Raw genomic sequence first — 15303 nt, 5'->3', positions numbered from 1 at the left:
TCTGTAGTACCTCTACAATGGTCGTCTTCTCACCAAGTGGAAATAAAAATCCTTCTGGTGCTTGCACGAGAAGGAATTTTTCTTCTAAAATAATCTCAAGCTTTGATGCTCAGCATACATAAAACACACCACAAAATACCCGGTTCAGACACTGACAGCATGTTAAGAACCTAGACTTTAAGAGGAGAACTCCTTTATTTGGACGAAATCCCTCACCCACCTAGCACAGTGTGTAGTATATAGACAAAAAAAGGGGATTTGAACAACTTGGTTAAAACTAACTCCGGAGGTAGATGTACAACTTTATTCTTGTCTGCCTGGGACAGGATTAAAAGACTTGAAAGGAAAAGGCGCAGAAGTCAACTATCCCTGCCTTATTGTGTCGTGGCCAGCATGTCCAGCGTACTCGAATCTGGTGTTGGTCGGACTCCTGAGTGGCCTCTCAATTTAATAGAGTGCATCCTGAGCCAGGGCATGTCGACTTAAAACACTTTACCGACTCCTGCAGGTCGGTAGTAAGTGTATTTATTTATTTATTTAAACTTATAAGGCGCACAGCTACCCGCAGTGGGCTTCCTGGCGCCAAGGGACAGACTAAAGAAGAAAAGAACTGCCAAGCAAAACACTAGAAAGAACTGTTCTAATCACTGCTGGAAAAGCCAGGTTTTTAGTCCCCTGCGGAAGCGGAAAAGATCCGTCTCCAACTTCAGGGTCGCGGGCAAGGCATTCCAAGACTTAGGACCTAGATGAGAGAAAGAGCGGCCGCCCATCTTCACCAGCTTAAATCTAGGAACAATAAAATCGCCTTTTCCCGTCGATCTGAAGCAGCGGCTGGGCTTATAAGCCTGAATTAGACCCTGTAGGTACTTCGGGGCTGTGCCCTGTTTAATCTTAAAAATGTGGCATAAGGCCTTGAATTTAATTCAGCTCGAAATTCTAAGCCAATGAAGGTCTTGGAGGGCTTGAAAGGCAGATGTTCTCCGAGGAACATTACGAAGAAGCTGTACGGCCGCATTCTGAACAACCTGGAGTTTATTCACTGTTGTCGAATCAGCACCAAGGTAGAGGACATTACCGTAGTCCAGGCGGGAGACTACCAATGCCTGGACCACGGTCCTCTGTGTGGAGGTAGGGAGCATCCACAGGATTTTTTGAAGCCATCTTAAGGTGGCAAAACAGATGGAGGCCACCCTAACTGCCTGTTGCAGCATCATAAGCTTTTCATCAATGAGGAATCCTAGATTGCGGACCTGAGCAACGGGTTGAGGGGTAGGGCCCATACTCTTGGGCCAGTGTTGAGGACCCCATGGATCTTTATCCTTGCCCAGGATCACAACCTCGGTCTTATCCCCATTAAGCTTGAGGAAATTACTCTGCATCCACTCAGAAACTCGGGTCAAACCCTGCTTCACAGCCAAGATGTTGTTACCTTCCATATTGGAGAGGGAGAAAATAATTTGTGTATCGTCGGCGTAAGAGAATAAAGTAAGACCGGCTTCCTCCACAACAGTGGCCAGGGGTCTAACATAGATGTTAAATAGTAATGGACTGAGGATAGACCCCTGGGGAACGCCGTACGCCGATAAACAAATTGTAGAGGATGCTTTAGCTGAGAAAACTGAAAAGTGCGACCACTTAGAAAAGAGGCTATCCAAGCCAAAGCAGGGCCCTCAATTCCCAAGGATCGAAGAGTTGCGAGAAGGATGGAATGAGACACGGTATCGAACGCCGCACTTAAATCAAGAAGAATGAGTGCAGATGTATCTCCGCGATCGATACCATGCCGTAAACTCTCAGTAACTCCTAAAAGTGTGGTCTCAGTGGAATGGTGTGCTCTAAAGCCTGATTGAGACGGATGCAGGAAGCCCGAACTCTATACCAGGAGAGTCAGCTGTGGGTTGATATGTCTTTCCAAGATCTTAGAAAAAATGGGCAACAGTGAGATAGGCCTAAAGTTGGATAAATTAGAAGCATCAGCTCCAACCTTTTTAAGCAGAGGGATGATCATTGCATGTTTCCACTCCTGTGGAACATATGACTCTATCAAGGAGGAGTTGAGGAGTTTCATCACACCATGACGGGAGTCCAGATCAAGTTGTTTCAGGATCTTGGCCGGTAAAGGGTCGCGAGGAGAGCCAGATTTAATGCTCTTCAAGCAGTGAGCAAAAGAGGCATTGTCAAAAAATGACCAATCAGTGAGTTTGACTGCCAAGAAGGGCAGACTATTATGGACAGGCACTGACATAGACGGTAATTCCTCATTCGAAGATGAGGGACTCAGAGAATCATAGATGCGTTCCACCTTAGCAATGAAGAACTCTACGATGGAGTTGCATTGTGCCTCGTCCAGAACAGGGGGGGGCAGGAATTGAATCTACGCCTGTCAGTTTTTTTACCACAGAAAAAAGTATACGAGGACAGTTCTGGGCATGAGTTACGGTGTTGGCAATATAGGCAGCTCTGGCCATTTTACATTGTTTGTGGTAGTCTCTAAGAGCTTCCTTATAAGCCACCTTGTGAGATGGAGAATAAGAGCGTCTCCATTTCCTCTCGAGGGCCTTACATTGGGCCTTCATGGTCTTTAAATTTTCCGAGAACCATGCCGCAGGATGACGGTGGGGCATAAGATGCTTAGGTACCAAAGGAAGAAGCTTATCAACAGCAGCATTCAACCATTTGGAAACTGCAGCCTCCAACACCAACAGAGACGAGTCAACATCCAGTAAGGTATCAGACAAGTACGAATTAAGATCAGTGATGTTAAGTTTCTCCCAGCGGCGTAGACTCTCTCCTGTGTCCCCGCTACCAGTTGCCATAATCTTAGTACGAAGGAGAGAAAACTGAACTGCAAAATGATCAGGCCACTCCAAAGGGCGGGCAGCTGGTTCACAACCATATGGAAGATTAGAGAGAACAGGATCCAATAGGTGCCCTGCAGAGTGCAAAGGCCCTGAATTGCGCAGCAGAATATTAAGAGCTTCTAAATCAGCTTGGAAGGTTTTACTAACAGCGCATTGAGGATCTTCCAGATGTAGGTTCAAGTCACCAAGAATGGTGAAATGAGCAGCCTTCAAGGTCAGCGGGGCAATAATTTCAGAAAAGGACGTCGTCCATACGTTAGAATTCCCAGGGGGACGATATATCAGTAGACCAGACAAAGCCATCTGAGGACTTACTGCTAGTTTGAATTGAGCGGCCTCACATCCTTGAAGAGGAAAGGCTTCGAACTTACAGTTATAGATAGATTTGAAAATTATAGCAATGCCACCTCCCTTGCCAATATCTCTATCCCTCTTGACCATGACATAGTCAGTAGGGATTGCCGAGGCAATGTCAGGTCCAGAGCTTGCGTGGAGCCAAGTTTCAGTCAGAAACACGGCATCCGGTTTTTCATCGACTAAGAAATCATGAATATGATTTTTGTGTTTAGGAAGTGACCTACAGTTTATATTCCAAAACTGGAGTTTGGAGCAAGTAAAATGTGGTTTTATAGTACTTGATTTAGCGTGCTTATGTAGGCGTTTCGTCGATTTACACCTAAACATCCTACCCATTGAGAACCCACAATAATTACAATTAAAGCCATGAACAGGAAGAGTACAAGTTAGACAATGTGTAGATGACCCATGCCTAAGGGATTTTAATTTCTCTGCAGTATAGCTGATGAAAGTACCGTGAATGACGGAGGTATATTCTTCTTGAGCAGGGTCAGTGGCCCCTGGACCGGGCCTGGCGCGGACGGGCGCAGATGGGCTTACCTCTGGCGCACCTCCGGCGCGCGCGTGCCTGCATTCAAAGTCCTTAAATAGGAATTGGCAAGTGCCCCTAAAACACTAGCACGCTACCCAAGATGGCGTCTTGGGAGCGTCTCTAATCCCCTGATTCCACACCCAAGATGGCGGACGGGAGCAGACAGTGCGCCAAGCTCACCAAAGTGGTGAGTGGTCTCAACTATTATAGTGCAAGAAATACGGGCAGATATGGGTCTGAGCATCAATAAAGCAACAAAACACAGTTGTGCAAAGTTATTTAAAAATTAGTGAGTGCCGAACGGCAATTAAAAAATGAGCAGCGTTTCAAACACAGCAGCGTGGCAAGCGAGTTCTGTGTATCTGCTGATAAACCATTGGTGACCACTTACTGGTTCTAGATTTAATTTCTTTTCATTGCATGTTTTTAAAACACAGGTGCAATTTTTCCAGGTCATGATTAATTCCTATACACCTCGGTTGAGGGTCATGTTGCCTCCGGAGTTTGTTTTAATCATGTTATTCACATCACCTTTTGTTTGTCTATGTTCTGCACACTCAGCTAGCCTCAGCACCCTGCTTACTTCATCCACAGGAATTGCTACCAAACTCTAAACACATCAGAAGAGCTCAAGAGAGGGAGTTGTAACCCGCACCGTGATTAGCTGTCACAGTGTGAGAAAAATACTTATGATGAAGCATTCTACCTCTAGCGGGAGAAGGATTTTTTTCTAATAAAGGAATTCTCCTCTGACATTCTAAGTTCTTAACTTGCTCTCAGTGTTAGACCCGTGGGGTGTTTTATTTGTGAGGATGGAGACAATACCAGCTGGTCTCTAGACCTCACCGGGCCCTCCTTTTGTGCTTTGTTTGGCCCTGCATACCTAGCCATTAGATGTAAGAGGTGCCATTGGATGAGGACAGTGTCAAATTTCCAGTGGTATCTCTACTTGGAGATCTCACGCAAGAAAGCATTGTCCAAGCAGGTTCCATCAATTAGCTGCCAGGGGAGTTACCCCCACGAATGGCCAAGTGTTCACCTCTGAAATGTTGAAACACCAGCAGAAGGGATGACCTGGTCCTTTACTACCTGATAGGAGGCAGATTAGTGGCTTGCGGGGTGGAGGCCAGCCAGAAACAAACAATTCTAAGAGAGACAGACACCTCCTGAAGATAAGGAATGACGTACATCAGAGAAGCGAAGTGAAGAGGGGTCGGTGGTGCTTGCCATTGCTGACAAAGCCCCAGATGGCTGCTGCCATAAGACTGGTGAACATTATTGGTTGGTGGAGGGAGGGAATGTGGGTGGGGGAGCTGAAGGTCAGTGCAAGACATAAGAGCTAGACTACAGAATTCAAGTCTTTAAATGATTGGTTTGGACACAAGATGGTAACATGCATTAATTTACTTAGTTATCGAGGTTTGAGGTAACACACGGGAGGGAGATAGATGGTTCATGTATTGGGGGGCAGGTGCACCTGTAGCATGAGGCAGTAGGGTGGAGAATAGGTGGCAGTTGGGGAGGGGATTAAGTTTAGAAGGGGATAGACCCAGATACAACCTACACCAAGTAAGTTCAAAAGTAGATTACTACTACTATAGGATGTTGGCTATGCTGGTAACATAGGCACACGGGAGCAATCCCTCTCTCTTTTACCATTTCATGTGAATGGTTTGGGTAACCGCTTAAAAAAGGGAGTGGAGGTGAAATTATTGGCAAGACATAATCCTGACTTAATACTGTTATAAGTGACGCACCTGGGGCCCTACTATGTAAAGGGCACACTTTCCCTGTTGGCGCCCTGTGCACCTTCAAACAGGGGCACCAGGTGCAAACAGGGAAAGTGTGCCCTATTACATGGAGTGCGCTACCCCCAGGGCAGCCGCGAACTAAGGTTAGCGCGTGCATGTGAAAAACAGAGCTACTGCTTTGAAGCCGCTCCATGTTTTACAGTGTATGTGGCAACCCGCCTGCACTTACACCCGCCTGCAAGGGCGTGTCTGGGGGGTTCCATTGGACCTTCACCCCCTCCAGAGGGCTGCCATTAGGGGGTGCACTGACCGTGTGCCACCTTTAAGGTTAGTTCACCTCCTAAAAGCATATTTGCCTCTGTGCATGTATCTAAAATATGGAGCAGGTGCAAAGGCAAAGGGATTCCCGCATTTGCATAAGGCTAAGCTTCCATTCAATTAAGGGAACGCCATCTGAAGTAGCGCTGGTGCTTTATGTGCCCCTGAGCTATCAGTTTTACAGAAGGGGACACACAAGAGTCTGCAGCACTTTCTGTAATACCAAGGTGCCCCGGGGGGCGCAAAGCCCGTTGCTCCCAGGACACGTCTATAATACGACCCCTGGCCAGTAACAATGCGAGCTTATGAGCAGGGGAAAGTACAAGATCCTCGCACACTTTGGTTTCTCCTTGGGCTCCAAGAGAGTGGGTATTCCCCTCATGGTGCTGCATTCTTGGCTGGATCCCAAGAGCTGTTTTTTGGCGGTCAGGGGGCACTGGAAAACTTGGACTTTGTTGGTGGCCTCATGGTACTTTATTCCAGGGCTACAAAGTCCTGAACTCAAGAAGATGGGAAGATGGGTGGTAAATGCACCTGATTCACTGTTGTTCATTGGTGGAGATCTTAACAGTTAATTCAGAACTTGATAGGGTAACCAAATGAAAAGGGAAGATGGGCAGCTGGAGAACATTTTGAAGGCAGATGGTCTGATGGATCTGTGGACTGAGTAGCACCCACACCAATATTCATATGTGGCTAACAATATGGCGGTTATGTACAGACTTGATTACAATGTCGTCCTCACTACATAGGTTAGACCATGCACAAACACAGGCCTCTTGGCACACTCTCCACTGGTCACATGACTGATGATCCTGGAGAATAGGGCAATAAGGAAGTGGTGTCTTGATCTATGGGATATGGCCACCTGGGAGACTAGAAGTCAATTGATAGTTGACCGAACTGTACTTTCAAGATAACACAGGCTCAGTGCACTCTGATTTCGTGCTATGGGAAGTGTATAAACAGTAATGAGAGGTAGCTCATAGCCCATATCAATGAGATGAGATGCGAAAGGCTGAGACAGATAACCGAACTGGAGGATAAACTATTCCTGGAGGGGAATATAGAGCATCCTCAGAAGAAAATCTAGCACATCAATTACAAATGTCCTAGGAAGAATACAGACGGGTGGTAGAGAATGAAGTCCAAACTCACTATCACATTAAGCAACATAGGCTCTACAAGATCAGTAACAAGGTTGGGAAAATGCTAGCAATGCTAGCAGAGAGGGAAGTAGGCTTCAGATGGGTGAGTGCGATCCGGAAGTCACAAGGGGAACGGACAGATTCAGCAGAACATATCGCACAGGCCTTTGCCACCTTCCTGCAAGAAGTATACTAATCGAAATTGAGGCTGAAGGAGCTACATTTATATGTTTTATTAGGAACGTTCCCTCTCCGATTGTAGACCAGGCAATACAAAGCATTTGAATAAAAGCATTGACGGAACAGAGGTGGTAGAAGTCATACAACTCAAGAGTAGGAATGTATTAGTTTGGGGGGAGGTAGAGTGGCCTCTCCACTTCTGGGAATGTTTGAAGAGGCTTGGAGGGTGGGTAGTTTACCCCGAGAACTGAGGACAGCAACCATATTTGTTTTCCACTAGGATGGGAAGCCAGGAGGTGAATGTGCCTCTTAAAGGCCCATCTCCCTACTTAAGGTTGAGGTGGAGGTAGTATTCAAAGTCCTGGTAAATAGATTGGGCCAGGTCATTCATAAATTGGTGGATCCGGACCAGTCATAATTCATGCCCAATGTGACCACCCAAGAGAACATAGGGAGGCAGTTTGGGTGCCTGGCAAGACAGCATATGATGATTGAGCCACTGGGTTTGGTAGCACTTGATGCCAAGAAGACGTTTGACTCAGTGGAGTGGCCTCACCGTCCTGCTATGCTGTGGAATATGGGATTTGAACCAGGATTTTTTGAAGTTAGGTTAAGCTACTGTATTCTGACGTGAAGGTAATGGTCAGTGTTGTTCTGTCTGGGGAGATCGCATTAGGTAGGGGCGCAAGGCAGGATTGCCCCAAATTGCCATTCACGCTCATGATAGAGTAGGTGGCAGCCTGGATCAGAAAAGGCATTCTCGTGCAGGGCATAAAATGGGACCTACACTGGGAAGATACTATTTCTCCATAGACGTGGACTATTCTCTACACGTGTGATGTCCTGTTCTACTTGATTGACCTGAACAATTGATGAAAAGATCCTTTTAGATACTAAAAGTATTTGGTAAGTACACCATATTGCTACTACATTGACACAAATCGGTGCTGTTCCCACGGGCTTATTTCATGAGAATCAGGTTGAATGCCAGGGGCAGGTTTCTGAACGACAAATATTCGCGAGGGTGCAGGGCATTGGTTCATTGATATATACTAAATCATAAAGCCAGCAATTGGGGAGGTTCTGGACCCACGTGGAGAAGTGCCTTGGGTTGGGGATGGGGGGCATATCACTCTTACACCTCAGCTGGTAAATGTATGTAAATGTATGTGTCTTGTAAAACGCACTGCTGCCCTGAGGCGTCGTGGCGCTGTAGACCGCTGGGGTACCCGTCCTGGCTATCCCTGTGAGATGCTCCCTACTGGGTATCTCCAAGGTGAAACCAGGCATTTCCGGCGAATGTGAGGGGCCGTTGTAGAGATGAGGCAAGCTAATGCCCAGAGTTGCCGAGTGTGATCCCTGGTTAGAGTAGGCACCGAGGCGAGAATTATCTAGTCCGCTGACCCTGGTCCACGACCCTGCCGCGTCGGGAATTGAACCCTGGTCCCGGGCCGTTCTCTGCTTCTGGGTCTGCCGCCTCTAACCAGTGAGCCACACCACGCCACTGGTGATGTTGGGAATTTGGGAATATGACCTTCTCCTATGCAACGTGGCGATAATGGTAGCGGGACGGGATGTGGTTAAGGCATAGAGTGCAACAGTACCATCAAGTGTGGATAAATGGAAAGAAAGTATGGATGATTGTTGCATGCATCTGGAATGTGCAGTACATAAAGGGAGTGGATTCCCTTGCAAATTTGACAAAATATGGGGAAAATGGCGACGTTGGAGAGAGGAAGACTGAGATCCTTCTCCTGTGGCAATCAGGTAGGGGAGAAGGTGGGGAGACACCGAATGGTAAAATGCTCAAAGATCGTAATGTTAAGAAGACAGATGATGAGCAGCGAAGTCTGCTATCAAGTATTTGTATACTGTTTCTGCAGGATGGTTATATGGCACATTGTATCTGGTAAGAGGGAAACCATATTAAAATGTATTTAATTTTTTTTAATTAAATATCCTATCTGCTTCCCTGGTCAAATCAATTATGGGATTTACCGCAGTCTGTCCCAGCAGTCGGATTCCCAAGATTTTAAATAAAAGTATAGTGTGGGGGCAGCCCCCCGTCATCAAGCCATTCCACTATTCTTAAAAGCACCCTCAGTGTTCCTTTTACCCTGGGGAGCGGCATATTGAGGGAGTTTACCCTATCTGCTCTCCATTTTTATTTTAACAATGGAATGAGGGTGTTTTAAAACTGCCATTGGCTGTACCACCACCCTTTACTCCCAATCTGCCTTCTTATAGCAGCAGGAAGTGCACTAGCCACCAGATAGTTTTTCTTTTTTTTAAAGAAAGGGGTGAGCACAACCTTTCCAAGTATCAAACCTTACACCTACCGCTAAGGCCCCAACAGTCTTTCTGCTTCACCGGGAAACAGAATGGGTGGTTTACCCTGATAGTTTTCAGGGTTTTCTAGGACTTAGAGAAACAGATCAATGGGACAAGTGCCATCATAGATGCCAAAAGTCTTTTAGAAAAAGTTAAGAAAACAGTGGTTGAATTCCACAAAATAAAAAGGCTATGAAGGTCAAAAAATAAATTAAGAACTACAACGTTGAGAGAACATATTCCTACTTGACAGACAATTTTTATAACAATAGGGCATGCTGTGTTTCACGCCCCTGGGGCAGATACAATAAACAACACTATATTGTTGGCTTCTCAGACACTTCTGGGAAATCATCTGATAACTGTAATTTGGGTGAGGGAACCAGCACCTCTACAAATACATCCAGTACAGCTCAATCGGGGCAATGGGCGGCCCCAGCGTGGGTACAGCATACCTGCGGACCGCCAAACGCGACAGAAGTATTATCAGTGGTAGCTTCAACAAGTCTACCCTGCAGCACTTCACACAATTTGGACAGCTCTCAGACGATACCCATCTTCAATGCATCTACCCATATACTGTCAAGAGATGAAATATCATTGCTGAGTAGGGGTCTCTCCTTTGTTTCCACCATTCGCCCTAATTTTCTAGAGCTCCAAACTGAGTTTCTGAGATTTTTTCAGGAAAATTCGCCTGTACGTTTTGTTTCAGGTTAGCCCCAGCATTCCCTGCACTTCCAACACATTTTTTCCTCCACCCTCAACTTTTCTGCTACCACACAGCTGCCTACCGGCAGAGATACATGCCTTTGAGATAATTATTCTCTAAGAGGTCTCTCAATTAGAGCAAAAACCTATCTTCATGCCTTACAATCTCCCTTTATGAGAGAATCAGACACTCACTAATATTAAGTTGAATCACGCCTTGATTGTCAAACCAGCTGATAAAGGTGGTGGTATTGTGGTTCAGGACATTGATCCATACAAAGCTGAGATCCTACGAAAACTGTCTAACACAGATCCTTATTTGGGATTAAGCATGGACTCCAACCCCGAAATTCAAAGCCTCATTCTTAGTATTACAGAAAATGCCAAAACAGAAGGCTTTCTGACCCAAAATCAGTTTCTGTTCCTTAATCAGACCCCACAGTATTTGGCTGCTCTGGTTGCAAATTACGCTGCCAAAAAAATCAAAATATACCGGCCAAAAAAATCAAAATTCGCAGTATTTTTGCTGTGGGCAAAAAATGTGCAGACTCGTGCTCTGTCACTGCTAGAGGCAGTGCAATGTCAAAGGCTGTAACGTTGCAGAGTTTCCAGTAGCACAGTGCCTGCAATCGGATGGTGTCTGATGCCAAAAAGAGAATGTTTCCTATTGTAATCTGCTCCCTTTGGCTTCAGACATCCTATATGTGCAGGGCACCAAGGGTGGGGGGGGGGGGGGGGGGGGGGTTTGGGGTTGGAGGGGCGGTGGCGTCAGAGAAGATTAAGGGTATGTAAAAACAAACATTTGCAATGCAATAGGTCTCGCATTTACGAGAGTTTGAGCTATTGGCACTGTAAAGGACAATGCCTTTTATTTATGTGTTGATTTTAAGACAGATAAATAAAAGGCATTGTCATTTACAATGCCAATAGCTTATCCTCTTGCAAATGCAAGACCTATTGCATTGTAAATGTGTTTGTGCCTGTGCTATAAAACATTAGAACATTTTAAAGCGTTAGGAGAGAGCGTGTCCAAAGCTATTTGAGAAAATAGTGATCGGAAGCTGTAATTAGAGCCTACCGAGTAACAACACATGTAGCAGGGGGTGTCACCATGGGTTGTTACAAAATGAGACAAGGCAGGCCTAAGGAGGGACTACTAAGCCTATTGACCAATAAGCAGCCACAGTTTACAGTGGACAATGACTAGTCAAAGAAAAATATGGGCGGAGAGTGGGTAGAGCTTCAAGTCCCTACCTGAATACAGCATGCCTTGCAGAGCAGCGCATGAGCTGCCCAGGCTCGACCTGAACAACCAGAAGCATCAGTCCAGAAGAAACAGGTGGGACATACAATAAAACGCCTTTTCCTACAGGTGGCATTCCCCACAGTTTAATTAGAAACCTTTTCATAAATTGTAAAACAAAACCTAAACATTCAAACTGCACACAGGGCCCATTGTTAGCAGACTACAACAGGAAAAGCTTAAACACGCTGGGCTTAACCATTGCTCCTTGTGTAGTAGTCTATGTGTGAAATCAAACCCTGAACATTCTAAATAGAATCAGGGCCAAGTGTTGATTCTACATTGCATAAGGAGTTTAAAAAATGTCTGAGCATAACCACTTTGTGTTGTGCGCACTGCTATATCCACAAAAGCTAAACTTTCTAACTGCAATCAGCTTCAGCAATCTCTGATTTCTATAGCCAGAATGTGCTTTTGAAGCAAAACATGTTTTATGAGGAGCCCTGTTTTGTAACTACATAATTAAATACTTTTCTCTTGTAATTAGCACAACTAAAGAATTTAAGCCTTTATTTTATTTACTGCTTTAAATAAACATTTACATGTTTGAAAATTATGCAATGGTGTCATGCTCATTGCACCAAAGTAAGCATGCAATACAAAAAATACATGATGAGTAACTTGCGCAATTTGTTTCTTTACTGAGATTGGGAGGGGGGGGGGGCTGGTGACGACGTTTGAGGTGCCACTGAGACCGATTATGGTGATACACAGGATCATATCACATTGATGCCTGTTTTGTGAGACAGACCGGCAGACCGACCGACAGACCGATAGATAGATAGATAAAGGAATAAGACAGGAGAGAAAAGCACATACAGATAAAAATACAGCTAGAGAGACTCGCAGGGAGGAAGCGAGAGATGAAGAGAGTAAGAGGACCCAAGATAGAGAAAGATGAAGAGAATACTTACTAACAAAACAAACAGGGAAAGCTCTGAAGCAAAGAATCTGAATCTGACAAAAAGAGATAATATGTGACCCGCTGAAACAGAAATCTCGTCCTGCAAAATTTAACAATAGCGAAGAGACATCTAATGACTAAACACAGCACCAGCGATCACAAGCCTGAGGCTGAAAAGGGAGACACAGGCACCCTCTGGAATGGACAGAAGACAGCAAACTAATATTACGGGCTTTCTCCCAGGCAATCACCAACCTCACCAGGACGAAAGATGAGCAGCAAGCCTGTAGTCTACACTGAAAGGCGGAAGAAAAAAACAGGAAATACCTGTGCCACCCTCAGAGACCCGTATGCGACATTATACAGCATTCAATACCTGGGGACCTGCAACGCTTTGGCAAAACGTGCAAATCAATAGGTTAGTTACAACAAGTCACGCCAGTGAAGTTCTACTGAATAAACTGAGAGAGGTAGAATGAGCAGAAAAAGCTCGAACCCATCAGCAAGGGGACAGATACAGAAATGAGACAAGAATGAAACGAAGCTAACTCCGGTGGTGTGTGTGTGTGGGGGATGGGGGCATGGGGGGGGTCGGGTTGGTGCTCCTGGGTGTTTCACTGCTCAGTGCCCAGCAGTCGGCCTGATTCCTCCTCTGTGCCGATGCCATGCTCCAACCTCGGACGCAGCTTCCCCCTAACCTGCTGCAGCTTCACAGGCAAAGGAACATCACCGCGCTGCCGAAGATCACACAATCACACAAAACCTGCTTTTCCAGACAAAAAGAGAACTAACCGGCCTGCTTTTACCCACAATCCCCATGACGTGTCAGGTCGGCATACTTTCAATTCGTTCTCGGGGGGAGGGGCCTGCCTGCACAAACAACCTATGGAATATTTCCGCCTTTAAGAGACTTCTGCGCAGTCACGAACATTTGCTTAAAAAAAGTTTAGGAAACAAGAAAGCATTCAGCCTCAGGTCTAAAGTAAACCAAGAGTATTTAGCTCTCGAGCAAAAGCCAGTGAGACAAGACGCAAATGCAAAATTCTTAGACAGATGCTTAACATTCTTTCCGGAATACAAATAAGAAACAAGATGCTGCAAAGGGGACAATTAACTACACCCAAAGAACCCCTAACATAAAATTAATCACAGGGAAACACTGTACCATGCAATATTAAAAGCCACTAAAATTTCAACCAACTACTAAATAAGAGGTAGCAAAGGGTACATTACAGGAGAAATAGACTGGGACCTCGGCGAGAGGGAGGGTGTAACGCCCATCAGTAGAAAAGTGGCGGGGCTTAAAAAAAGAGACAGATGCGCCCACGGATCGCATCAAGCTGGGGAAAAGTGTAATGGACACACATCTCTTCCAATGGCTAGCCTCCATTTACGAAGCTAGCCAATGGAAGAGAGAGGCGGGTTAAAGCCCCACACTGTTAAAGTCATGAAATCTTTGGCTCCGCCCCCCCACTGCTTCGCAGTGGGACGGTAGCCTCGACCTAAAAATTAGGAGACATAGGGGAGGTTAGGAGTTAACGTGCGACAATGGGGAGCCGGGGAAGTGTAGTAGGGTGAGGGACCGGGGATCCTTTTAAATGGCCTGCAGGGTCCGCAGATGGCACACAAAGGTGTGAGGGGGCCTGCAGGCTAATTGCCCAGGACGAGGTTCATTTCAAAGGCAGGAGACAGAGGAATTTATCACCTCTGCTGCCTGCCTTTTGCTCACCCTCCCTTTACTGGCTCAGTGGCAGCACAGAGCCAGTAAAGAGAGGGTGAAAGGCAATTTATTTATTTTTTTTCATATTTTGCGGGCACTTTTCTAAAAGTCACTGCATTTTTACAAAAGTGCTGATTTCGCAATTTTTTGGAAACTTGCTAAATCCTGTGGGGGTCTGCTAGAACCCTAGGACCCCTGTAATCTACATGCTTTCCAAAGAACACAAAAATATTGAAGCTCCACTTTGTTACCATATTATTTCTGGTTGTGGATCCATTCCAGAATCCTTTGGTCAGTACGTGGATTTCTTTATTAAGGATTTCGTACCTGAAATACATTGTTACATTCAAGATAGTTTGGGTACGATTAATCAGGTGGAACATCTACCCTTCAACTCTGATATTGGGATTCTCTGCACATTGGATGTAGAATCTATTCACACCAATATCATGCAGACAAACAGCCTTAATGTCATTGAAAAAATCCTCAACTCGAGAACACACCCAAATCCAGTACCCACACCTTTAATTTTACACCTAGTTAGGATTTGCATTACTTGTAGCATCTTTTCCTTTGGTGGTCAGTTTTTCCAACTAGTAAAAGGCTTATCTACAGGAGCAAAATTTGCCCCAAATGTTGAGATATTGTACATGGATGATCTTGAAGTCAACACGACTCTGTCACATGAGAATCCATTCCTGAATAATATCATCATGTGGAAACGATACATTGATGATATCTTTATGATATGGCATGAGACTGAAGGGACCCCTTTAAAATTCTGTGCTTGGCTTAATGATAACTGTAATGGGCTGAAATTCACTCTTGCACACAGTAAATTGGAAAGAGCCTTTCTGGATTTACTGATCAAACCTGCTGGAGGGGAACTTTTCTCTACATTGCATTGTAAACCCACAGAGTGGAACACTCTTCTCTTGTATGCTAGCCACCACCCACGAGCACTGAGAGATTCCTTACCTTTTTCACAATTTCTCCGCATAAGAAGAAACTTCTCTTTTAAACAGGACTACTTTTATGAAGCCAATATTTTGGCTAGTAAATTGATTACCAGGGGGTATCGGGGTATCCACACAAATGAACAAATGAGTCAGGAAATCTATTAAAAGAGCGTGGTTCTGCCCAAGAGATACACTCCTATTTCCTAAAATTAAAACAGGCAGCACCGCCTC

The 15303-nt window shown here is 45.3% G+C and overlaps 1 protein-coding gene across 2 annotated transcripts in view; it reads left to right on the top strand.

The window, feature by feature from the left end:
* ARB2A (ARB2 cotranscriptional regulator A) overlaps positions 1–15303 on the top strand; it is a 1549567-nt gene that overhangs the window by 493417 nt on the left and 1040847 nt on the right. The window lies entirely within an intron of this gene.

Source organism: Lissotriton vulgaris, chromosome 3_1 (assembly GCF_964263255.1).
Source record: "Lissotriton vulgaris chromosome 3_1, aLisVul1.2, whole genome shotgun sequence".
Taxonomy (NCBI): Eukaryota; Metazoa; Chordata; class Amphibia; order Caudata; family Salamandridae; genus Lissotriton; species Lissotriton vulgaris.
Note: the sequence above shows the minus strand (reverse complement) of the source record. Positions and strands in the feature narration are given on the sequence as shown.